The following is a 25,253-nucleotide window of genomic DNA, read 5'->3' as shown; positions in this document are numbered from 1 at the left end:
ATGTATATACACGCATGTGTGCGCGCGCGCACACACACACACACACATACCCAGCCACCACAATGATACTTATTTTTTAAAGATTCATTTATTTATTTATTTTAGAAAGAGAGAAAGTGTGTGTGAGTGGGGGAGGGGGCAGAAGGAGAGGGAGAGAGAGAGAATCTCAAGCAGACTCCACGCTGAGCATGGGGCTCCACTTGGGGCTCGATCCCACAACCCTGAGATCATGATTTGAGCCAAAACCAACTGTCCCACACTTACCTGAATGACCCACCTAGGCACCCTGTGATTTTTTTTTTGAGTAAAAACTTAATAATTTGTGGTAAAATATACACACCATGAAATTGCCTATTTTAATCATTTTAACTTGTATGGTTCAGTGGTATTATGTACATTCATAAAGCTATGCAACCGATTTCCAGATGACTTTTCTTCTTGCAAAACCAAAACTTTGTATCCATTAAACATTAGCTCCCCATGCCCTCTTCCCCTAACCCCTGGCAGCCACCATTGTACTTTCTGTGACTATGATTCTGACTGCTCTAGAGACCTCATATGAATGGAGTCATACAGTATTTGTCCTTTTGTGACTGGCTTACCTCACTTAACATAACGTCCTCAAAGTTCATCCATGTTGTAGCAGGTGTCAGCATTCCTGTCCTTTTTAAGGCTGAATAACATTCCATTGTATGTATATACCATATCTCATTCAGCCATTCATACATCGATGGAACCACAGTGATATTTATTATATATTATCCCTCTTGGAACCTTATAGTAACTTGTCCCCATTACTCTCAGGAGAAACCTAAAAGAATTTACTACGATTTATCACACCCTGCCCCCTAACCCAGCAGCCTTCCTTCTGTTTATCTCTCTCTACACTCTTCCCTTCAGTCATGCTACCTGACCTTACCACAATTCCTTTCACATCTGGATTTTCTGCCCAGCTTCTTCCTCTGCTTACAATGCCATTTTTTCAGAACAAGCCCAGCTTGTACCTCAGGACTCAGCTTAAGACATCTGCTCCTCCAAGAAGATTTCCCCCTCTGGTCCAGGCTGGGATAGGTGTACAAATAGTGCTTCTAGAATCCCCTGGACTTCTCTCTACCATTGCATTTGTCACACTTAGAGCAAAGACAATGTCTTCTTTCCCATTTCATTCATGGGGCCCAACACCTTCTGAGTGCACAATACAGTGTTCCCCTCCTATCCAGTGTCACTGTCCGCAGATTCTGTTAACCCTCCCATGGTCAGCGGTCCACGGTGACTACAGAGGTAGGGAAGCAGATGCTCCCTCTTCTGACGTAGTGTGATGTTGCCTCACGCAATGATACATCGCCACGTCATTCTCCTCATTTCACCATGAGGACATTGTATCATTTCCCACACTCAAAGAAGGGTGAGTACTGTGCAGTGAGATATTTTGAGAGGCAGATCACATTCACAGAACTTTCATTACAGTATATTGTTATAAGTGTTCCATTTTACTATTACTATTTACTATTACTATTGTTAATCTCTTCCTGTGCCTAATTTACAAATTAAACTTTTAATCATAGGTACGTGTGTGTGTGTATGCATGTATATATATAGTTCTGGACTCTGGGGTTTGGGCATCCATGGGGGATCTCTGAACAAATCTCCAATTAGGGGGAAATGCACCTTTTTGTTGAATGGATAGATAGTGGTGTGCAAGTACCTGGAGTCTTGGAGGAGGTGGGTGTGGAGGCAGTGGGCCATACAAGGGACTAATTCTAGACCCCTAAATGTGAAGGGCAAGCCTGTGCAGCCCTTGGAGTGCTGAGTCCCTCCCTGCCCCCGACATCACTCTGAGTCACTTTGTGCACGCAATATGGTGACCCAAGCTGTGCCGACTCGAGTCACATTCCCCAGCCCTCAACTTTTAACCCCCCTTGTAGGAGTTTAGGTGCCTTCAGCACAGTGTTAAACTTGTGCTCTTTTGGTAAATGATGCTTAAACCCTTCCCATCTCCCCCCACCCCATATGAACTTGGAAATAAATTCATATGTTTAGGTCACTTAAACAAAAATGAGACTTTATTCTGTGAAGTAAGTGTTTAGTTTGTAAAAGGATCAATGGGCTATTTTGGATCAAATAACTGTGTTTTCTTTAGCCATTTAAAATGGTCTATTTTCATTTTTTAAGCCACTGCCTTGTGAAAGGACCTAAGAATATCCCCAACTTAGTGTTAGATCCCGTAATTACATTTTCTCATTTTGAAAGCAGTTATGCAGTCCTTACAATAGAGTCAACGCAGCTAAAAATAAACTCCAGGCAGTTCATATTAACTGGGTAATAATAACAGGCAACAAGGAGGCTCGGTGTCCAAATATGATGAAAACAGGAAGTTCATTACACAAGCTGTTCTTTCCTGATAGATCTGAATTCTTAAAGCCTTAACTCAAAAATAATCCCTTCAGGTTATAAATAAAAGCAGAGAATTGTCTCTTACTTGTGGCTTAATGGAGATAACACTGTAGCTAAATAAATCCACACAGTTATGGATTGAACGTAAGGCCAGAACGTCTGTTTGGGAAGAGGAAGGAATATGTTTATGGAGACCCCTCTCCCACAGAGGTGCTGGACCCATGCATCCAGGGGCTTACCTTTTCTCACCCTGGGCACAAGTTGCCGAGGAGATGATGCTTCACTTTGGTATGATGGTAGGAAAGCAGAAAGCCTTCAGGTGTGGAAAGGATTTTTATTTTTCCCTGGGGAGAACATGGATGAAACAACCTCAGCTCCAAGTGTCTGCCAAGTGGTGTAAATTTCAGTCCCAGATTTTCACGGTGTAAAGTGGGAATGATACCCAAAAGAAGACATTAAACCCTTTCCTTTACAACTCCCTTTCTCTAGTGAGTGTCACTGGTTGTAAAGATTCAGATTTTCTTGATTAAAGTAAGGTGAGCATGGAGGGAAAATTTAACTTATGTAACTGGAATGAACCCCACCATCTCACCTCTTGAAACCAAATCCCAGGCCCCCAGGGTGTTACTGGGAAGTGTGATGAGGAGTCCATAACCATGCCATCCATTCCTCTTTGAGAATCTCTCACTAGTTTTTTTTTTTTTCCCAGCTTTTTTAAAATTTAATTTCCAGTTAGTTAACATAACAGTGCAATATTGGTTTCAGGTGTAGAATTTAGGGATTCAGGCAGAATTTAGTGATGCATCACGTACACACAACACCCAGTGCTCATCCCAACAAGCGCCCTCCTTAACCCCATCCCCCATCTAACCCATCCCCCACCCGCCTCCCTCCATCACTAGTTGTTACAGCAGCCACCAGGAGGGTCACACAGGCTCACACAATATCCCATCCTGATTTCCTGTAATATGGTAGAGACCAGGCTGAAAGGATTGAGATGGGGAAGGGTATGGGGTAATGAGCAGGTGCTGGCCACAGAGTGGAAAGTGCACACTGACCTCGTTCCACAGAGGCGGTTTTTGCTCCTTAGGCTGGGTCAGTGATGTCTGCTGGGTTTCCCTGGAATAAAAGAGCACGTCTGGGGGGTGCTCACCTTGTGAATGTCCCCAAATCCGCCAGCTAATTCTTGATCTACTCCTATGTGGGCTGCACTCACCCTTCAAGGGACCTTTGTTTCTTTCACCACACAACAAATCTAGGACTATGTCCCAGGAAGGGGGTTTGTGCCACTTTTGAAGAGATGAGGGAGAGGGCCAGTCACCGTGAGCGTCAGGAGGGCCATATTGCCAAGGCCTCTGTTTAAGAACAGCCTCAAATTTAGACTTTTGGTGTTATTTCAAAATGGGGTTAACATAGCCATAGACAGCTACTAAACACACACACATACACACACACACACACACACACCCCAAAAAAGTCATTACATATGACTTTAAGATTGTGTTCTATGACCAGCTCATGTTAGCTGTTGGGCACTATAAATAGTATATTTTATAAACCTGTGAATCGCACAATAACATTGCACTATATGTATTTATTGAGTACACACATTTAAAATATGTCAATTTTTATAATGCTGTTTTGACATATTTTCACTTTCTAAAATATTGTCGTTCTCAGAAGCTGGAAGTGGTCCAGCCTCTGACATGCCCTGACCATAGACCACCTCCCTCTCTGATGCCACTCGTGGGAAGGGGTGGAGACTTCTTTGAGAGAAGGTGGGAGATTTACAGAGATGCTCCTTCAAGGTACATGAATGCAGCAGTTCTTCAACTTACATGCATAACAAAATCTCCTAGGAAGCTTGTTAGAAATGACACATGATGCACTGAGAATTTCTGGCTCTGACCCAAGCTCTTGTCACAGGGCACTGGGACTACTCTTTGAAAGGTCCTGTAACAAAAGTTGGGTATTCATCCTTTCTGATGGGGGCATAATACTCCATAGTGTATATGGACCACATCTTCCTTATCCATTCGTCCGTTGAAGGCCATCTTGGTTCTTTCCACAGTTTGGCGACCATGGCCATTGCTGCTATAAACATTGGGGTACAGATGGCCCTTCTTTTCACTACATCTGTATCTTTGGGGTAAATACCCAGTAATGCAATTGCAGTGTCATAGGGAAGCTCCATTTTTAATTTCTTGAGGAATCTCCACACTGTTCTCCAAAGTGGTTGCACCAACTTGCATTCCCACCAACAGTGTAAGAGGGTTCCCCTTTCTCCACATCCTCTCCAACACACGTTGTTTTCTGGAAGAGATTATGCTGAGTGAAATAAGTCAAGCAGAGAGAGCCAATTATCATATGGTTTCACTTATTTGTGGAGCATAACAAATAACATGGAGGACATGGGGAGATGGAGGGGAGAAGGGAGTTGAGGGCAATTGGAGGGGGAGGAGAACCATGAGAGACTATGGACACTGAGAAACAACCTGAGGGTTTTGAAGGGGCGGGGGGTGGGAGGTTTGGGGAACCAGGTGATGGGTATTGGGGAAGGCACGTATTGCATGGAGCACTGGGTGTCGTGCAAAAACAATGAATACTGTTACACTGAAAAGAAATTTAAAAAAAATAATAATTAATTTAAAAAAAAAAAAAGAAAGGCCCTGTAACAGGTTGTAGAGGGAGCTGTTGGGGAAAGGTAAAAGTGTAAAAGAGATGCCTTTGGGAAATAAATAATGACACCCTCTGGGAGCAGTGAAGATTCTATCAGAGAGATGGGTTTATCCCACTAGGATAAAAAGAGCAAAGGACCTGGTAGTTGAGAGAGCAGAGGGTAGACAGAGACAGCCATCAAGGATGTGGAGAAAAAGGAACCCTCATGCACTATTGGTGGGAATGCAAACTGGTGCAGCCACTGTGGAAAACAGTATGGAGGTTCCTCAAAAATTTAAAAACAAGATTATTGTATGATTCAGTAACAAAAAACACTAATTTGAAAAGATATATGCACCCCTACATTTATTGCATTGTTGTTATTTACTATAGCCAAGATATGGAATTAGCACAAGTGTCCATTGATAGATGAATGATAAAGAAGCTGTGGTATATATAAACAAAGGAATATTACTCAGGTATAAAAGAGAATGAAATCTTGCCATTTGCAACAACATGGGTGGACCTAGAAGGTCAATGCTAAATGAAATAAGTCAGTCAGAGAAAGACAAAAATACCATATGATTTCACTCATATGTGGAATTTAAGAAACAAAACAAAGGAACAAATCGAAAAGAGACAAATAAACAGACTCTTAACTATAGAGAACAAATTATTGGTGGGGGGATGGGCTAAATAGGTAATGGGGATTAAAGAGTACACTTATCATGATGAATACCAAATGGTTGAATTATGACATTGTACACCTGAAACTAATATAACACTAATATAACACTGTACATTAATTATATTTTAATTAAAATAAACAAACAAACACACAGAGCCAGGGACCTGGTGGTTGAGAGAGCAGAGGGTAGGAGGGAAAGCTGTCAAGCCTGGCTTCAGAAAGCACGAAGCCCACTGGGGAAATGTTCACATGGGAAGACTGTGAGGGTGGGCAGTTATGCAGGAGGGGTGCGAGACATGGGCAGCTTCTGGGGGATCTCGCTGGAGGGGAGTGGTGAGAAGACCTCAGGATAAAGCAGGCATATCCTAGAGGGGTCAGAAATCTAGGAAGCTGAGGAAGTATGAGAGGCTCTGTAGGCCTTGGTATAGGAAGAAACCCAGAGCCAACCACTCCCCCAACTCACGGCAATCAAGCTAGAATACTCCCTTGAGGTCACTTATCTAATATATACACTGACTTTCTGTGACATTTTTAAAAAGATTTTATTTATTTATTTGACAGATAGAGATCACAAGAGGGCAGAGAGGCAGGCAGAGAGAGAGAGGGGGGGGGAAGCAGGCTCCCTGCTGAGCAGAGAGCCCGATGCGGGGCTTGATCCCAGGACCCTGGGATCATGACCCGAGCTGAAGGCAGAGGCTTTAACCCACTGAGCCACCCAGTTGCCCCTTTTTAAGACATTTATGATCAAATCATCTGTTTGGAAGAATAAGAGGAGTGTTAAAGGAATTTGGGATACGGAAGGAATGTGTTCTAAGCTGTGGGTAGGGACAGGTTTTCCTAGATTTTTGAGTTATGATTCGAGCTAAGCAGTGTGACATTCTTTCATAGATCAACCTGTGCCTCTCATACCATCAGTACTTCTTGCCTCAGGGTCAATTTTATACATTTAAAAATTATAGGTTAAACATCTCAGCTTCATTTCCATGGTCCATGTGTTACAAATCAAAATTCTTTTCTGTTAGTTTTTGTCCATTCCAAGAACCTACCACAAAAGCCTTTCTATGAGTAATAAGAGAAATTTATCCACTCTTGATATGATTAAATAGTTACAGGACTTTCTTTCATTTTAAATATCAATGATCTCTGTTACATAAGTTTTTCTTAACTTTAAGTTTCAGTTCCTTAATTTTCACTAATGATAGCAACCGTGCTCCATATTTTTGAGTTATCTGCCTAGCAACTTGACTATGAGCCATTTGAGCTAAGAGTGCAATTCTCAAGCTTTCTGGATTGCAAAGCTCTATTGTTTCTAGACTTCCACATATTATCCTTTTTTTTTTCTAGTGGAACAACATTAATAGACTACAGCAAAAAATCATAACAACTCAACTTCTATTTTGCTTTTGTTGTGGCCATCACAGGTAATGGTTCCCAAGCTGTAAAAAATAGAACAAATAGTGTTAATAGGGCTCTGAAATCAAAGGTAATTGTTGGATGTGTATGTGTGTTTGTGTGAGTTGTGTATAGGAAGTCAAAAGATAGGCTATGTGTAATTCAACAAATTTATTTCATGCCTAATATATGCCAGACACTGTTGGATACAGATGTACAAAACAATGCTCCCATTCTCGGGGAATTTACATTCTCATGGTTGTAGTAGGACAATAAAGGGACTGACAGGAAGTGGGACATGTGTGCTGTTTTATAATGGGCAATTAGAAGAGACTTCTATAATAAATGACATTTGACCCAAGACTCAAAAGAAGTGACGATGCCTCGTGGATACCTGGGAGGAGAGATTTCTTGGTGTAGGAAAATTGAGTACACAGCCTTGAGAGAGGAGATTGCACAGCATTTGGAGGTAGGGAATGGATGAAGGGGAGAGGGAAAGGGAGCGTGTCAGAAGGTTAGCTGGGGAAGACCATAGAGGGTCTTTTAGGTTAAGGTAAAGACTTTGATTCTTTTTTTTTTTTCTTTTTTTTTCTTGGTGAGATGGGAAGCCAATGGAGAGTCTTGAGCAAAGGAGTGATGTGAACATTTTAATAAGATCACTGTGGCTGCTGCAAGGGGAGTAAGTTAGGCTGAGTTCCCTACAAGTGGAGCTTGAGATGGTAGTGCATATGATTTATGAAGAAGCTGGTGAAGGAAGCAGGGTCGAAGTAAAGAAGGAGAATGGCAAGAACATGGTTTTGGGAGATGTGAAGCTTCAGTCTGATCCTCTGGAGTATAAATCTCACTGTTGAGTTTTCCTCACCTGAGGCAAGGCAGAGGTGCTTTTTACCTTCATCATGGTTATTGACTAAAGACTCTGGGGAGAGGGATGGAGAGTGTAAATCCCAGGCACCTCTGGGTGCAGTCGCTTCCGTTGCTGAAGGGCAGTTCTCATGGATGTTCTCACGACAGCTGGGGAAAGGGCTCACCAACCACACTGAGAGAAGGGATTTCAGGGTGCCTGAATGAGCATACCAACAGCATCTTCTAGATGGAATAAGGGTGGAAATAGAGACACCCATTGGGAGACTAATGCCACAGTCCAGAAGAAGATGGAGGTGGCTTGGACTGGAATATAACAGCAGAGGTGTTGAGAAGTGGTTGGATTCTAGAAAACTGTGGAAGGCAGGGCCCACAGGACTTGCTATGGTTTGCTTATAGAATGTGAAAGAAGGGAAAGAATCAAGACGAATTCTAGGGTTTGTGGCCTACTCATGTGTGGAGAAGGGAAAGACTGTGGAAGGAGCAAGTTTGGGGCTGGGGTGACAATTAGAAGCTCCATTTGATACATACTAAATCAGAAACACTTCATAGATGCCCAAATGAAGATGTCACAGAGGCAGATGACCAAAGAATCTGAAGCTGTGAAAATATATTTCAGTTCCTAGGTTCAGATGACCAGCTGCCCATGATTTTAAAGGAATGTGCGTATGTGTTTGAGGTAGCACTGCTGGAAACTTTTACTGGGGTCCTGAGAATGGATGGGGAGTGAGTGAGAAAGCCGTAGTTCCGATAAACCTTGAGAAGGATGAAAGGGGAATATTAAACACTATACACCAGTAAGCTTAATGAGAACTGTAGGCCCCATTTCTAAAATAGATAATTAAACATGATTTTTAAGTAATTTATCAAAAGGTGTAGTGCTTTAGAGGTAACATGGATTCACAAAGAACACATCAAATCATGTTAGCCTCATTTCCATAATGACATTCTAGGCGTATAGGTTTGGGGGATACTGAAGTCTTAGTATATCCTGATTTTTTATACAGTATTTGTTAAATTTCTTTATTATATCCTTCTGACGGAATGAAGAAATGTGGGCCAGAATCTAGAGTAGTTATGTAGCTTTCTGAGAGGCCAAGCAACACGAGCAAAGAAGGGCCAACCCTTAGATTATTTTTTTATGGCCAATCAAGTTTTTTATCATCAGGCCCTTTGCTGGTGATAATTTTTTTTTTAAAGATTTTATTTACTTATTTGACAGACAGAGATCACAAGAGAGAGAGGAGGGGAAGCAGGCTCCCTGCTGAGCAGAGAGCCTGATGCGGGGCTAAATCCCAGGACCCTGGGATCATGACCTGAGCCGAAGGCAGAGGCTTCAACCCAGTGAGCCACCCAGGCGCCAGGCTGGTGATAATTTTTATCAACAACTTAAATGAAGAGCTAGAAAGCATGTAATCAGATTTGAAGATGACACAAACTGAGGGGGAAAAAAAGCTAATATAGTGAATTATAGAATGGGAGTTGAAAAGGAGAAGCCCGAACTCACAATCTGAGATTTAATAGGGATGGATGCAAAATAAAGCAAAATATCCCATTTCACAGGTTGTGAGAGGTCTCACTTGACAGAAATGAATAGGATTAACAGATTTTTATAAAGTGGTTTATTTTTCATTAAGTCATGTGTGGCATTAAGTTAAGAGTGCAGGCTTTGGAGCCATCTGCCTGGGTTAGAATCCTGGCTCTACTACTTACTGGCTATATGATCTAGGGTATGTTTTTTAAAGTCTGTGTTTTCTCTTCCTTACCTGGGAGATGAGAATGATAATGTCAGTTCTAGCTAATATTGTTGGAATAATTTTAAGAATTAAACACATGTGACGTACTTAGAACAATGCCTGGGACATAATAAGTATTCAATAGAAAACTATTATAACAGGTTCAACAGTGCGATCTGCTTGCTACAAAGGTAAAACAATCTCTGAATACAATGATAGAAATGAGGTGTCAAGATCAAAGGAATCTCATAGCCTACTGTACTCCTTACTGCTGGGATTTGGTTCAGTTAGGGTGTCGCTCATATAAAAAGTGTCTTCAATCTGTGGGCAGTTGAGAGCTGAAGGTGATGAAGGGTGTAGAGTCATGCCAAGTGAAGAAAAGTGGAAAGGGCTAGAAGAGAGAATATGACTTCCTTTGCAGAAAGACTCGAGAGCTGAAATAAAGCTTTCTTGAAAAATCTGAAGGGCTGTCATGTGGGAAAGGAATTAGACAGAGTCTCTGTTGCTCTGGAGACAGAACCCAGAGCAGAAAGTAGGAATAACAGGGGATGACGTGGGGGTGCAGGAGTGTGTTAACTTTCTGTTATGGGCGAAGAATTTCTGTTCTAGTCCCGCCTCTAAATCACTATGTGGTGTTAAGTCTCTCCACTCTGTAGGCCTCAATTTCATAATCTGTGAAATCAGAATTTAGATTAGATGTGCTCTGAAGTGGAATTTAGAGTTGGTCTGTCAGTGGGCCGTCTTCCTATGCAGTGGGTTTCCTGTCATTGGAAATGTTTAAGTAGAGGGCCATGAGACATATCAGAGTAGACATTATTGTATTTGACTTGGAATTTGATCTAAATGACATCAAAGATCTCTTTCAACTCTAAGATTCCAAGAAAATGTTTTTGTGTGCATTTGGATGGCCTCTCCATCCCTGTCCTCACCCCTTAGCCCTACTTTCTTTCTTTCTTTTTTTTTTTTTAAAGATTTTATTTATTTATTTGACAGAGATCACAAGTAGGCAGAGAGGCAGGCAGAGAGAGAGGAAGGGAAGCAGGCTCCCTGCTGAGCAGAGAGCCCGATGCGGGGCTCGATCCCAGGAGCCTGAGATCATGACCTGAGCTGAAGGCAGAGGCCTCAACCCACTGAGCCACCCAGGCGCCCCAGCTCTACTTTCTTGATGGAAATATAGACTCTTCAATGATTGTGTAAGAGCTCCTTACAGTCTCTATTGATTAGAGTGAGCTGTAATTTCTCATTCACATTCTCAGGGGCATAATGCTCCCAGAGAATTGAATGACCTCAGGAAAGAGCTCTCTGTACTAATTTCCTTGGTACCTAAAGTGTCACAGCAGAGTTTCTAGCGTTAGCGTGCTAACGTTGCTCCCATTCTTTGTCTTGAAAGTGAAAAGTACCTATAAACGACTGACTCCATATTACACAGCCGCTCCCTGGGTTCCAGGCTGTGGATGGAGAATCTGGTGCCGGTGGAGCCTGGGATACACAGGCTTGGGGGTGAGTGCAGCAGGAGGGGGAGGGGCGAGTGGAGGGCAGCCAGGAGCAGCAGAGCTGTGGGACACTGTCATCTGTTGCCTGCAGCTGCCAGGCTGACTTCACTCCTTCTAAAACAAATATTTATTGACCACTTATCATGTGGAGGACACTCTACTAGGCACTCTGAGAGACACCCAGGAATGGGATACACTTGCCCTTTCTGGCAATGGGTTTCTAGTCTATTTGGAAGGTAATTACCAGCTGGCAGCAAACACTTTGCAAAATACTTCATTGTTTGCGAAGTGCCTTCAGATAAATCATTCTTCCAGCAGCCTATGGGATTGGGTCCTTCAAGGACCCTCACAGCAGCCTGTGAGGTACTGTTATTCCCACTTTTCAGACAGGAAACTGCGGCTCTGGAAATTAATCAATTTACCCAACTGTGTTGTCTGATGTGCCCTTGCTGTTGCTGAAGTAGACTTAGGCATGCCTTCTGACTCCATTTCCAGTACTCTTTCCACTCCACCCCACTAACAAGAAAAATTGAAAGCCACCATGTAGCCTATAGTATATTATCAAGGGAATTGCACAGATAATATGTATTATAGGAATTCAGGAATGCAGATCACCATGTCTAGTTACAGAAGGGAGGTGAGTGAGGCTCTGGACATGAGTTAGAGCATGTTAGTGATTAAATTAATAGTGATCCAAGCAGACATGGTTCTTGCCATCTGAGAGTTTATAGACCAGTAAGGGAATCAGACATTCATTAAATAATCACATAGAGATTAATTACAAGCTAGGATAATACTCTGAAGAAAAAGTACAAGATGATATGAGAATGTATAACAGGATGGAATCTGATCTAGTTTGAGTAGATAGAAGTCAGGGACATTTTCTATGCAAAAAAAAAAAAAAAGATTTTAGCCTGAGGGTGACTAGGACTGAGCTATGCCAAGGGAAGCAAGGAAGAGGAGAAAAGCATTCCAGGCAATGGGAATAGCATATGCAGAGGCCCTGTGGTAGCAGGGAGCATGCATTCAAAAAAGTGAAAGTTGACTAGTAGAGGGTTCTGACTTGAGACTGAACAGAAAGGCAGGGGCCAGATAATACTGAGTTCTTTGTTTTCATTTTGAGAACAATAAGAAGACATTGGAATAGTCTTAACCTGGAGTCGACATGTTCAGTTTACATCTTGAAATGGCTACTCTTGCTGTTATGTGAATAGTAAGGTGGACCCTCAGGGAAACTGGGAAGAGTCTACTGCAGCAGTCCAAGAGGGATCTTGGCGTACTGGACAATGGAAAGGGTAGCGGAGAGAGAAAATTATAAGAGAAGATTTACCAGGACTTGAGGACTGGTAGGATGTGGATGGAGAAAGGAGAAAGAGCAATCAATAATCAAGATTTTGGATATGGGAGTCTTGCAGCCTGGAAGGGCTTTTAAGGGACATTATAGAAAGTGGGGGTGAGGCTGGCTTGACATGCAGAGTCAGGGGTATGTTGGATTATCCGAGTGAAAAGTAAGCAGCAGGGTTAAAATTTTTTAAAAAGACAAAAGAACTGTAGTTGTAAGATTGGGACCTATCAATAAAGTCATGGTGATTAAGATGTGAGTGGAGGAATCTGCAAGTGGAGGGATAGTGAAGAAAAATAATGAGGGTTCAGGAGTTGTACAGAACAAGCACTGTATAGACCAGAACCACTGGATCAGGTGAGTGGATAAAGTAGGGTGCACCTTGCAAAGAGGTGGTCACAGAAATAGATGGATATTATTATAAGAAAATCAAACATGTAACCACTAAACATAGTTCTTTTTTTATTACAACCTCATATACATTTCCCTGAATTATACAACAATAGACATTCATCAGGAAGAAATTATTCTGTGGACTGCAACACTGTTGTTACATAATATGGTTGCTTTCAGAGTATGTTTGAGGATGGCTGCAAATCAAGCTTAAGGCCAGGTCCTCCCCACCCCTGCATTCACTGGTCACAGGCAGATAAACTACATTTAGATTGTAGTTTTTGCTAGTGAATATTGTGGTCCAGAATCAGATTCTGTAAGACCCATTCATTTGTAAATAAATAAATAGCCTCTTAAAATCATTAAGATGCTTTTGTTTCCTAAAAAAAAAAAAAAGTAATCTGCTTCTATATTTGAGAAGTCACAGTGTGTTCCTGTGACCAAAGAACACCAAACTTTCATTCTTATTCCAAATGTCTCTAAAATCCACTAACACTTGTCTCAGCATTGAATAAGCACATTAAAAATAAAGTTATCAACTTTCTCTGCTGAAACTTTTTCATCCACTTACGAGTATGCCCAAAGACTTCAGCTCTGAAGGATGGTAGCTTGATTTGTGCCAGCTGTTATCAGGAATCACGGACCAAATTGGTTATTTTTGGCCATGAAACAAACTTGAGGCTGGCACCAATGCCTTAAAGCACTTACAAGACAAAACACTTAAGTGCAAGTCCGTTGTGTTCTCTTCTATGGAAAGTCTTCTGTGAGATCGAAGTACAGGTGGCTTCATCCAGCCAAGATTATGTTCAAAGTTGAGTACTCAGACTACAAAATGGAAAAAGTTCAAGCCAACGGATTAGGTAATTGGTTTCGGTAAATTTTCAGTGTATGGTTAGTTGAAAACATAAGGCAAGACATCCTTCCTGGGACTCTGAATCTATGCACAGAGGGGGTGGGTGTGAAGAATCAGTCCCCGATGACTACCTTTATGTGGTTTTGTATCTGATGAGTCAGCTCTCGGTCACTGTCCCACAGCAGGGTGGCAGGGCTCCTGTTCTTGTAGTGTCCCTTAGGTGCGTCCCATCCTGTTTTCAGAGTTTCTTCTGAAATGCTACTTTTTTTCCACTCTTCTAGGATCTGAGGCCAACATTTCAGATGGATAGAGGTGACCACTCCTCTAACCTAAGTGTAGGAGCTTTATGGAAGTATAGAAAGAATCAAACTTTATGTATATCAAAAGAAGGTGCAAAGCCAGGAAAAGTTTACATTTTTATCAGTTAGGTCTAGGGAAGTACCACCTGAAATCTAAACCTTCAGCAACATTTATTAACCTTTTTAAAAAACTGAGGTATAATTTGTGTCCAGTGAAATGCTCAGAGCTTCCATCAGTTTTGACAACTGCATATCAAGACATAAAGTATCTTCATCAGTCTAGAATGTTCCCTCATGCGTCTTTCTGGTCAGTCCCCATACTCATCCATCAACTACTGCTCTGCTTTCTATCACTATTGCTTAGTCTTGTTTATTCTTGAATTTCTTATAAGCAGAATCATACGGTCTGTGTTCTTTTGTGTTTTGTTTCTTTCACTGAGGATAATATTTTTGAAATTCATTCATAGAGCATATCAGTAGTTCATTCCTTTTTATTAATGAGTACCATTCAATCTTTGAATGTACTACAGTTTTTAAAAACTCCATTCTACTGTTGACGTACATTTGGATTGTTTCCAGTTTTTGGCTACTATGAATAAAATTGCTGTGAACATTCTTATATAAAGCTTTATGTAAACATGCATTTTCATTTCTCCTAGGAAAATATCTATAAATAGAATCTCTGGGTCACAGGGTAGATGTATGTTTAACTATTTAAGAAACTGCTAAACAGTTTCCCAAAGTAGTTGTATCATTTTATACTCCCACCAGAATCAAAGAAAATTTGGGTTTCTTCACATCCTCTCCAACGTTTGTGTTGTAAGTACTTTTTCAGTTACAGGTGTGTGTGTGTGTGTGTGTGTGTGTGTGTGTGTATTTTATGTAGTGGTATGTTGTTGTATTTTACTTTGTATTAACCTGCTGACTAGTGGTGTTGAATACTTTTCACATGTGCTTATTGGTCATTTGTATATCTTCTTTTGTGAGCTGTTTAAGTCTTATGCCCATTTAAAAATTTTGGTTCCTTGTATTATGGACTTACAGGATTTTTTTATGTATGTTCTGAACACAATATATTTTTCAGATATATGAATTGTGATTATTTTTTTTCCAGACTATGACTTGCTTATTTATTTTCTTGATGGTGTCTTTCAATGAACATTTTATAGTTTGATACAATACAGTTTATCAATGTTTTTCTTTATGGTTCATACTTTCTATATCCTTCTTGAAAAAGTTTTGCCTAGTACAAGGCCATAAAGATTTTCTCCTATGATTTGTTTCTCCTGGTAACTTTACCGTTTTACCTTTATATACATTTAAGTATATGACCCATCTCTAATTGACTTTTGTGTATGGTGCGAAGTAATTTTTTTTCTCTCTCTCACTTTTGGTATGGGTATATTCTAACACAGTTTTGAAGAGATTTCCTTTTTCCACTGAATTTCTTTGGTGCCTTATCAAAAGTCATTTGACTAGATGTGAATGGGCATATTTCTGGCCTCTTTATTCTGTTTCCAGACCTGGTTTCTAAGTGTTGGTAATGATTTTGAATAGGAATGGATCGAGAGTCTTAGGTTTCTAGAGGTTTATGAATTAGTACTGGAGTCTCATGTAAGCATCTTTGACCACCTGAAGATTTTTGTGCGTGTGTTCAGTGATCCCACAATTATTTATATGATTCTCATGTGGGTACTCTATAGAAGGTGGTTACAAAGAGCCAGAGTGTTGATATGTTTGGCTTTTACTTATGCTTGTAGAAACATCTTTCAAGAATGAGTGAGCTCAGGTAAGAATTAGCTGATGTGATAGCAGAAGCAGAGGGAATAGATAAGAGCCTAGAAATGTAGGGCCTGTCAGGGTTGGAGAAACCAACTATTCCTGAAACTAAATAAATAATTGCCTTTTTAGTCAAGCCTATTATTTCAAATAGTTGCAGTGTAGCTGTCACAAGCTGAGAGAGCTGAAAGATATCCCATGCTTGACCTTTTGCAATTGGTTAAACATTTTAGCTGAATTATTCTTAACCACTTCCGTAGCACCCAGGAGCTCTTCCTTCACCACCCTGGTTTTGATGAGCTAGTGCTCCTGTCCTGGTTTTCCTTGGAAAGGCCCATCTTTCCTTAGAATTCAGGTTACTACACTGTCCTATAATAGCAGCTCTCTGACAGTTCAAGAGAAGTTATGGTTTGTAGTCCACCCAGCTTTTTATTGTTAGGTTCGTACCGAGCTCTTTCCAGCTTTTTGTACTCTAAATGGAAACAGAATTCCCAAGAGGGTGATTTATAAAGACATTTTTCACTTGGTAAAATATCTTTTGTAATATTCCTTGGAATCACAATCCCTATTACCATTCCAATCCCTATTACCACTCCAATCTGTTTCTTTATTGGATTCTACTCATCTGCCTCCAAACTTGTAGACCACAGCTCCAGGAGGGTATGACTTGGCGTTTATTTCTATTCCCAGCAATTTGCACAGATTCTGGCATGAATAAAGGACCCTGTTTGTTGATTAAGTGATGAATGGAATGCCTTGACCAATCTCACCCGAAAAATGCCTGTCAAGACCACAAGCAATGTCACCTCCTCTGAGAAGACTCTCATGAGTTCCCTTAGAAAGTTAGCTGCTCCTTCTCTGTGTCTCCTTCCTACTTTGTACCTTTCTCCTCTGGCCTGTTATATGATGACGATTTTTATATCTTTTCGTCTGGACTGTGAATTTGTTCAGAGCAGGAACCTGTTCTTCTTATTCTATATCTCCAGGTACCTACAATGCTGTGTGGTACATATAATTATGACTCCGTTTGTTAAATGGATACATGAAAATGGGTTTTCTAAATGAACTCTAAAATGTCTTTGTTGAGTGATTACACAAAATGGGCTTACAATTATGCAATTTCTGTTAAAAAAACAACGGCATAAGGAAATGCACTTGTCATAACCTTTGTGTACGTGTGTATGTTTTAACCTCCTAATGATGTAAGTGATTGCAGAATTTGCTTAGGGCAAAGATTGCAGCCATGCAGCACCTGTGCCACCATTTTCTTCTTGTGTGCTTATAGCAGAGAGGTCATTTCAGATCTTTTTCCTATTGGTCCTGGGCATGAACTCAGCACCTTCCTTCCAATAACAACTCCACCAATCGATTAGATTTGATACATGGAATAAAGATTGTTTTCTCTTCCCTAATCTAAGGGGCACCTAGGACAACAAGCTGGAGGTCACCCTCGATGCCCTTGCGGGATGGTACCTAGAGAGAAGATTCTAATAAGCTGCAGACACTTCGCAGATTCCTGTCTCTCAGAACTTAATCACATTTGCATTTGGCTATGCTCAGATGGTGGAAACACAAACTCCAGACTGTCAATCAACTTGGGCTTCCTTTCCAACTTTTCCTAAATCAATTTCTTTTAAAAATCCTTGAACACCAAAATTATACAACTAGTTTTTAAGCAATAACAATGTTTTATACCTATATATTACATGATGGTTGGTAACCTAGAATTGTTCATCACTGCAAATCTACTTTAGGAGTTGTTCACGAGAGTGTGTGTGAGAGTGTGTGCATACATGTGTGTGAACTGAGGAGTTTATGAGATTCAAGGAAAAAAGAGGGAAGATATTTGCTGAAAAATATTTTTTATACTGTCCAGCTTTTACCTTTAAATATCAGTAGAAAAATTTCTGAAACATAGATTTCTGGCATGTAATTTATCCTCAAAACAGAAATTAAACCTAACCAGTTATAAATTTGAGTTTCTTTCTGAATTAACCATGTTGGCATTACCCCAGCTACCTCCTTATGCTCACATGGTTGCTTCCAGACTCTATGTAGAATTTTATGCCTCTGTAGTATCAAATTTGTTAAATGGCATATTTTTATATCAGTAATTTTTATAGCATATTGTTATTCCAGACTTTTACATGCCTCTAATTTATTCTTAACTTCAATATAGCAGTATTGGCTTTTTTTCCCCTAAGTTTGATGGTATGAGCGCTTAATTGTGATTTAAAGTCATGTCAATACCATCACTAGTTTGTACTTCATTTTCTATTCTTTCACAAACTTTAGAATTTGGTTGGGTCCGAGAGTAAGTATTAATGCTCCTCAAGTTTCCTTTTTATATCTCCTTGAGGAACATTTTGATTTTTCTCTTAATAGGACTGAGGTGAAGTATTTCTGATGACCTTGGCTTATTCATGATACTTAAATGCAGAAGTAGGAGCAGTTTGGGTTGCAAATCAAGTAGAACTGGTACAGTTTCCTTAAATCATATTCCCTCTTCTTCATCCCCCAGTAACAAGCGGTCAGTTGATCATTATCTCTCTCTTCTAATGTCTTTTATAAAATGAGGTCGTTGGGTTGCTGACTTGTCCTTAGGATAGATTTTTGTGGCAGTGTCCTTTCTTAGTTGTCTGGGTATCATGTTTCTATGGTTGACAGGATTATGGTCTAAGGTAAGATGGATGAAGAAGGCTGATGAAGTATGTTTTTGTTGCTATATAAAGCAAGGTCCCTAAGTGCAGCAATCAAGAGATTGATTTTTTTTTCTTGAATACTTTGTTTGCCATTGAGATAGGCTGCCACCAGGTGAATGGTCGTACCTTGGTTATGGGCCTAGAGTCCAAATAGCTTTCATAGAAGACCTGTTGAAAGCATCATTTTTCTCTCTTAATTATATCATTTTATTTTTGGCACAGACTTATGATCACATTAGTGAAAATAAAAATAAAGAAGGGAAATTAAACTAGAAATCAAGTGCCTTTTCTTTCCCCTTGCTTATATCCAGTTTGTATTCAATTATAGCCATAATTTGTGTGTAGTTATAGCCATAGTTTTTGATCCATAATTTATTATTCTAATTTTAACTAATACATCAGAAAGCATGTTTCTATGTTGTCACATAGTGTAATTTGTTATGACCATTTGAACAAATATGCATTCTCATGTCAGTAGATAGTCTTTTGAAACTGTTTATTCAATGTTGAATATATACAAAAATTTGTAAATTACATATAAGCTGTAATGAATGAACATATTATCAATATGCATATGCTTATCATTCAGTTTAAGATGAAGAACATTACCATTATCTTTGAAAGTCCCTATGTGCCTTTTTCCTGTCTCATCCCTTCTTACCTCCTGAAGGTCACATGACACTATTCTAAATCTTGTGTTTATTGTGCACTTGATTTTCTTTATAATTTTATTATATGTATTTGGTTGTTTGTCTAAACACCATATGGTTTAGTAAATACTTTTTGATCTATATTGAAATGGATTCATATCGGATGCATTGTCTTGTGATTTTTTTCACCCAATATTAAACACCTGTGTTTTTTTCCATGTCATCATGTGTTGTGTTCAATCACATGGCTTAAAATATTCCAGTATATGATGATATTACAACTTACTGTCTATAATGAATATTTGGGCTTATTCCAGTATTTTTTCCCTTTATAAATGGTAGGGCAAAGAGCATTATAATACACAATTCCTATTACAATTATTTAAGAGTTTCTTTGCAATGTGTATCTAAGACCGACTCTTCTTTAAATACTTAGTTAATTCCAAACTGTTTTCTCAACAGCTAAATGTAAGAATTCTGGCTGTTTTACCCCCTTGTTAATGTTTGATATTACCAGATAGCATGGTTTTTGCTAATATGGTAACTATGAAATGCTTTCTTGTTTGGATCAAATGTGTATTTTTCCAGTTAGTAATGAGACAGAAGATCTTTTCATATGGTTTATCTTCTATTGAAGAGCTTGTTAAAATCTTTTGCTTATATTTCTCTTGAGTTTTCTTTTCCTGACTGGTTTGTACAAATTCTGGATATTAATTATTTGGGTTATATGGGTTTAATTATCTTCCCCCTGCACCTAGTGGTAAACAGATAATTTTAATGTAGTCAAATGTATCAAATTTTATTTTAAAATTTGTGCCCTTTGTGTCTAAAGGAAAATTTTCTCCCTCAGGTGTTAAGGATATTCTACATTTCTTCTGAAAATGTTATAGTTCTGTCTTCCAGTTAAGCTTTAACTTATGTGGACTTGGTGTGTGATGTGAGGTAAAGGCACGTTTTCTTTATTTCTTTTTTTCCTTTTAAACAAAGATGACCAATTGCCTCAGCACAATTTATTTATTAAAAATTCACTCTTTTTCCATTGGGTTGCAATACTAACCCTGCGATATAGCAAGTTTCCATTTATGAGTGGGTCAATTTCTGTGCTCTATAATCTGCTCCTTTGGTTAATTTGTTTGTCATTATGCCAATTTCACATTTTCTTAGTTATGTCAGCTTTATTTGAAGTTTTGATATCTCGTAAAACAAATCTTCTAGTTTTTCTTTAGGAATGTATTGGTTAATCTTGGCCCTTTTTGGTCCATATAAATTTTACAAACCACTTGGCAGAATCAATTAAAAAAACTGCTGGGATTTTATTTAGGGTATTATTGAATTTATAGATTAATTTAGGGGAAATGGAAATCTCATTAATACTGTATCTTCTATTCTAATGAATGTGGAATATTATTTTGTTTATCTAGGTCTTAGTGAATGCTTTTTGTAATTCTTAAAAATATTTTATCCATAGAGGATTTGTACTTTTGTTAAGTTTCTTTCTTTCTTTCTTTCTTTTTTTTTTTTAAGATTTTACTTATTTATTTGACAGACAGAGATCACAAGTAGACAGAGAGACAGTCAGAGAGAGAGAGGAGGAAGCAGGCTCCCTGCTGAGCAGAGAGCAGATGTGGGGCTCAAGCCCAGGACCCTGGGATCATGACCTGAGCCAAAGGCAGAGGCTTTAACCCACTGAGCCACCCAGGTGCCCCTGTTAAGTTTCTTTTTAATGCTATTGAAAATGACCTATTTAAAAAATACATATTCTAATTATCTGTTTCTTCTCTAATTGAAATATAATTGATTTTTTATAAGTTGACTTTGTATACAGAAAAATATACAAATTTTCTGTCTGATTCTTGTTACTTATCTGTAAATTGTTTTGGATTTTATCATATTCAAAAGTGACAATTTCAGTTTTTTTCTAGTTGTTATATCACTTGTTTCTTTTTTTTCCCTTACCACACTGATTTGGATTTCTAGTACAATGTTTTATAAAAGTGGGGTTCGTGAGTCTTATTCCCTATGACAAAGGGAAAATTTTCACAGTTTCCCTTTTGTTGTGATATTTCTGTAACTTTATATTTGTTGTTAATATCCTTTATCAAGTTAAATCTCACTTCTAATTTTAGATCATCAAAAGTTTTTAAAAAAATTATGAATGGATATTGAATTCAAAAAGTTTTTTTTTCTTCAACTATAAGAAGAAATCACATTATTTTCTCCTTTGTTAACATGGAGAATTACACTGATTTTTAGTGTTAAACTAATAATATATTCTTGGCATAAATCCAGCTTGATATGGCTAGGTTATCCTTTCTATATATGGATAGTTGTTATGTGTTGTTAATTTATTAATATATTATTTAAAATTATTGCCTCAGAATTCTTCATAGAAATCGGTCTGTGCTTTTCCTTTGTCATAGGTCCTTGTCAGGTTTTAGAATGAAGACTGTGCTAGACTTATAGAATGAGAAAATGAACTGAAAAAGTATTCCCTTATTTTTGTTCTCTGGAAGAGTTTTCATGAGTTTGGAATTATATTTTTCTTGAATGTTTGGTAGAACTTGCTCATGAAGCCTCTGTATCTGGAGTTTTCTCCAGATATGGAAACTTTGTATCTCTGATTCAGCTGCTTTAATGGTTATAAGACTAGTCCAGTTTTAAAAGGTTATAGAACTATTCTCTAAGTCCAAATTAATAGATGCTAGACTTTTACATATATTTTATGTTTTTAACCTTTCACACTTTTCCTCTGCTTGACTGTCTGCCCTGCATGCTGGATACTTCCCTTAGATCTGTCTAATGATTCATTGATTCTCTTTGTCTAATCTGTCCTTAAACACCTCCACTGAGATTTTATTTTCCAAGATTACATTTTTAATGTCTAGATATTCTTCTTATTCTTTAAAAAAAATCTGCAGTTTACTCATATTTTCAAATCTATTTATTTCCTAAAAATATTAAAATGTTCTGTTTTGGTCTGTTAATTCTAGTATTTAGTTATTTGCAGCTCTAATTCTGCTGCATGTTGTTTCATCTTATTTTATTAAATTTTATCTGTGATTTGTACCTTGGAAGTCTTCCTGGGTAACCTCTGTATGAGATCCTGCTTGAGGTGGTTTCTTTCAGAGAGAATTTGCATTTATTTCTGTCAGGTGCCTGCTGCGGGTCTGGGGTGGTAACATCAGTATGTAGCTGGGACACTTTAAGCTTAGTTATCAGCTTGAGATTTTTTTTTTAAAGATTTTATTTATTTACTTGTCAGAGAGAGAGAGAGAGAGTGAGCACTGGCAGACGGAGGCAGAGGGAGAAGCAGGCTCCCTGCCGAGCAAGAAGCCCGATGTGGGACTCGATCCCAGGACGCTGGGATCATGACCTGAGCCAAAGGCAGCTGCTTAACCAACTGAGCCACCCAGGTGTCCCATCAGCTTGAGATTTTAAATTTATTTTCTTTGAAACCTATCAAATTATAGAAGTTTTGGGTGCAAATCCTTGTAAGTGCTGGTTGTCATTACAAGTTCTCAGGGCAGATTTAAATTTTGTTACTTCTACTCATACTGAAGGTCCCACACAGGACATTTTCTTTATAAGTTCTTTGAAGGTGGGGATCAATTTATTTCTGTTAGTTCATCCTTACTATGGGGGCATAGCCCTTTGAGATCTCAACTTTATGGGAAGAGTTGCCCATTAGTTTTCCCACCTTGACTAGTCCTCAAGAGGTTGTGAAAAATAAAACTCAAACTGAGCTGATTTGGCAGATATTCTCATGGTTAAAGTCAGCTTCGGTGCTCTGTTTTCTTCTCCGAGTTTTGGCCTTTATTTAGTTTTTGGATTAGGTATCTTATTTTCTTATCATATCATATATTAATTTAAGAAGATATACAAATTTTATCTTTCATAAAGTTTTAGCTTATTTTTTTTTCTTAATTGATAGTCAGTTTTGGCAATTGGTGTACCATACTACCAGAAATTATTTTTTAAATCTCTGATTTTAAATGACTGCATAATTTAATAAAGTACCATGCGACTGTGTCACCATTTATTTTACAATTAATAGTTCAACATTTCAAATGAATGCATTCATCAAGTTGATATACCACAACTTACTTAAGCACCGGACAGTTACTTTGTTACCAGTGTTTCTCTACTATAAAAATATTATGATGAAAGTTAAAAAATACTTTATAAATCCATGGGTCTTGCATGCCAGGATGAGTTTCCATTTTATTATGGTTATGGTGACACATATCAGTATTTTGAGCTAGGTATTGTCAGCTCTGCATTTTAGAAAGTGAAAGATGAATTCTAGATGGTTGAAATTAAAGACAGAATGATTTGTATAAAAGCTATTTTGAATAGTCTAGCTGAGATCTGATGAAGATAGCAACCAGCTCAGAAACAGAGATTGAAAAGAAGGTCTCGATGAGAAGATACTTGAGGTTTTAAAATTTATAGAATTTAGTGAATGACTGAATGAAAGGGGGTGGGGAGAAATAACACAAGGACTCCAGTGTTTCTGGTTTGAGCAGTTTTGTGGATAGTTACGTCCTTCACCAGAATAGGAAATGCAAAGAAGGAGCAGATTATGGATACACGTGTACATATGTTGAGATATAAGTGCCTGTGGAGATATTCACTGGGCCTTTGGATATTTGTATCTTAAGTTTTCTGGGCTGGAGATAAAGATTTGGGCATCATGAAGAAACATATGGTAGCTGAAATTTGGGTCTTGAATGAGACTGCCTGGGGAGATTGTGAGGAAAAAAAGGCTTAGGGTGAAACCGTGGGAAACACTAAAATTTAGGAGGTCGGGTTGGGGGAACCAGGTGGTGGGTATTAGGGAAGGCACAGATTGCATGGAGCACTGGGTGTGGTGAAAAAACAATGAATACTGTTACGCTGAAAATAAATAAAAAATTTAATAAAAAAAAAATTTAGGAGGTCAAAGGTAGAGCCAAGGTAAATGAAAACACAGGACCGGTTGCTCAAAATACAGAAAAAAAGTGCTATTCTAGTTGCATTACAAAGCTTTTCCTTTATTTTGTGGCCTCTCTTTTGACATTTTGGTGGCTTTTATTTGTTATTTAATATCATCCCAAGAAAGAAAAATTGAAACTTTAGATTATTGATGTAAATTTTATCATTCATCTTTATATTGTGTAATGTCAGTTTTTTAACAGCTTTACTGAGATATAATTTGCATACAGTAAATTCACCCATTCAAAGTGCACAGTTTAGTGGCTTTTAGTATGTTCACAGAGCTATATAACCATCACCACAATCTAATTTCAGAACATTTTCATCATCCCAGAAAGAAATCCCCTGCCCTGACTGGCAGTTCCAATAACTCCCTCCCCCTGCCAGCCCTAGGTAACCACTGATTTACTTTCTTTCTCTATAGTCTTGTCTATGGATATTTCATATAAATGGAATCATACAATATGTGGTCTTTTGTGACTGGCTTCTTTCAACAATGCCCATTTTGAGTGCAAATATTAGAGTATTTAACTAGTATGTGGAATTACTGAAATGACACATTTCAGATTTCATGGCTCGTTTCTGGAGGGTGCCTCAACCTGGACAGAAGAAACAAATTCAAGCCAACCCCAGGAAGGACGAAAAAGAAAGAGGGAGGATTCTCCTTCCTGCATCCCGTCCTCCCACTGAACTGGCTGAAGGAATACTTTTGGGCCAGGAAATGCTTGTGGGGGAAGTGCAGGCTCTGCCCCATGGATGGGATACTCATTTGCTTGGGCCTGAAGGCTGCTAGGTTTTCCTTTCTGTCAACATAGAATTTCCACACCAAGCTCTGGGTAAAGATGGCTTTGGGGATATGAAGCCAGTCATTTCCTCTAACCATAGTCTACTGCCCTAATTCAGGGCTGACGGGTGGCCCCAGAGATATTTAAACCTCAGCACTTTGAACCACAACACACTGAGTACCCGGGTGGGGGGTGGCCAAGAGGTTTGTGGACCAAGACAGCCTCCAGTTGATCGCGTGCCACATGTGCTAGGG

This window comes from Martes martes (genome assembly GCF_963455335.1).
Source record: "Martes martes genome assembly, chromosome: 12".
In the NCBI taxonomy this organism is placed as follows: Eukaryota; Metazoa; Chordata; class Mammalia; order Carnivora; family Mustelidae; genus Martes; species Martes martes.
Note: the sequence above shows the minus strand (reverse complement) of the source record.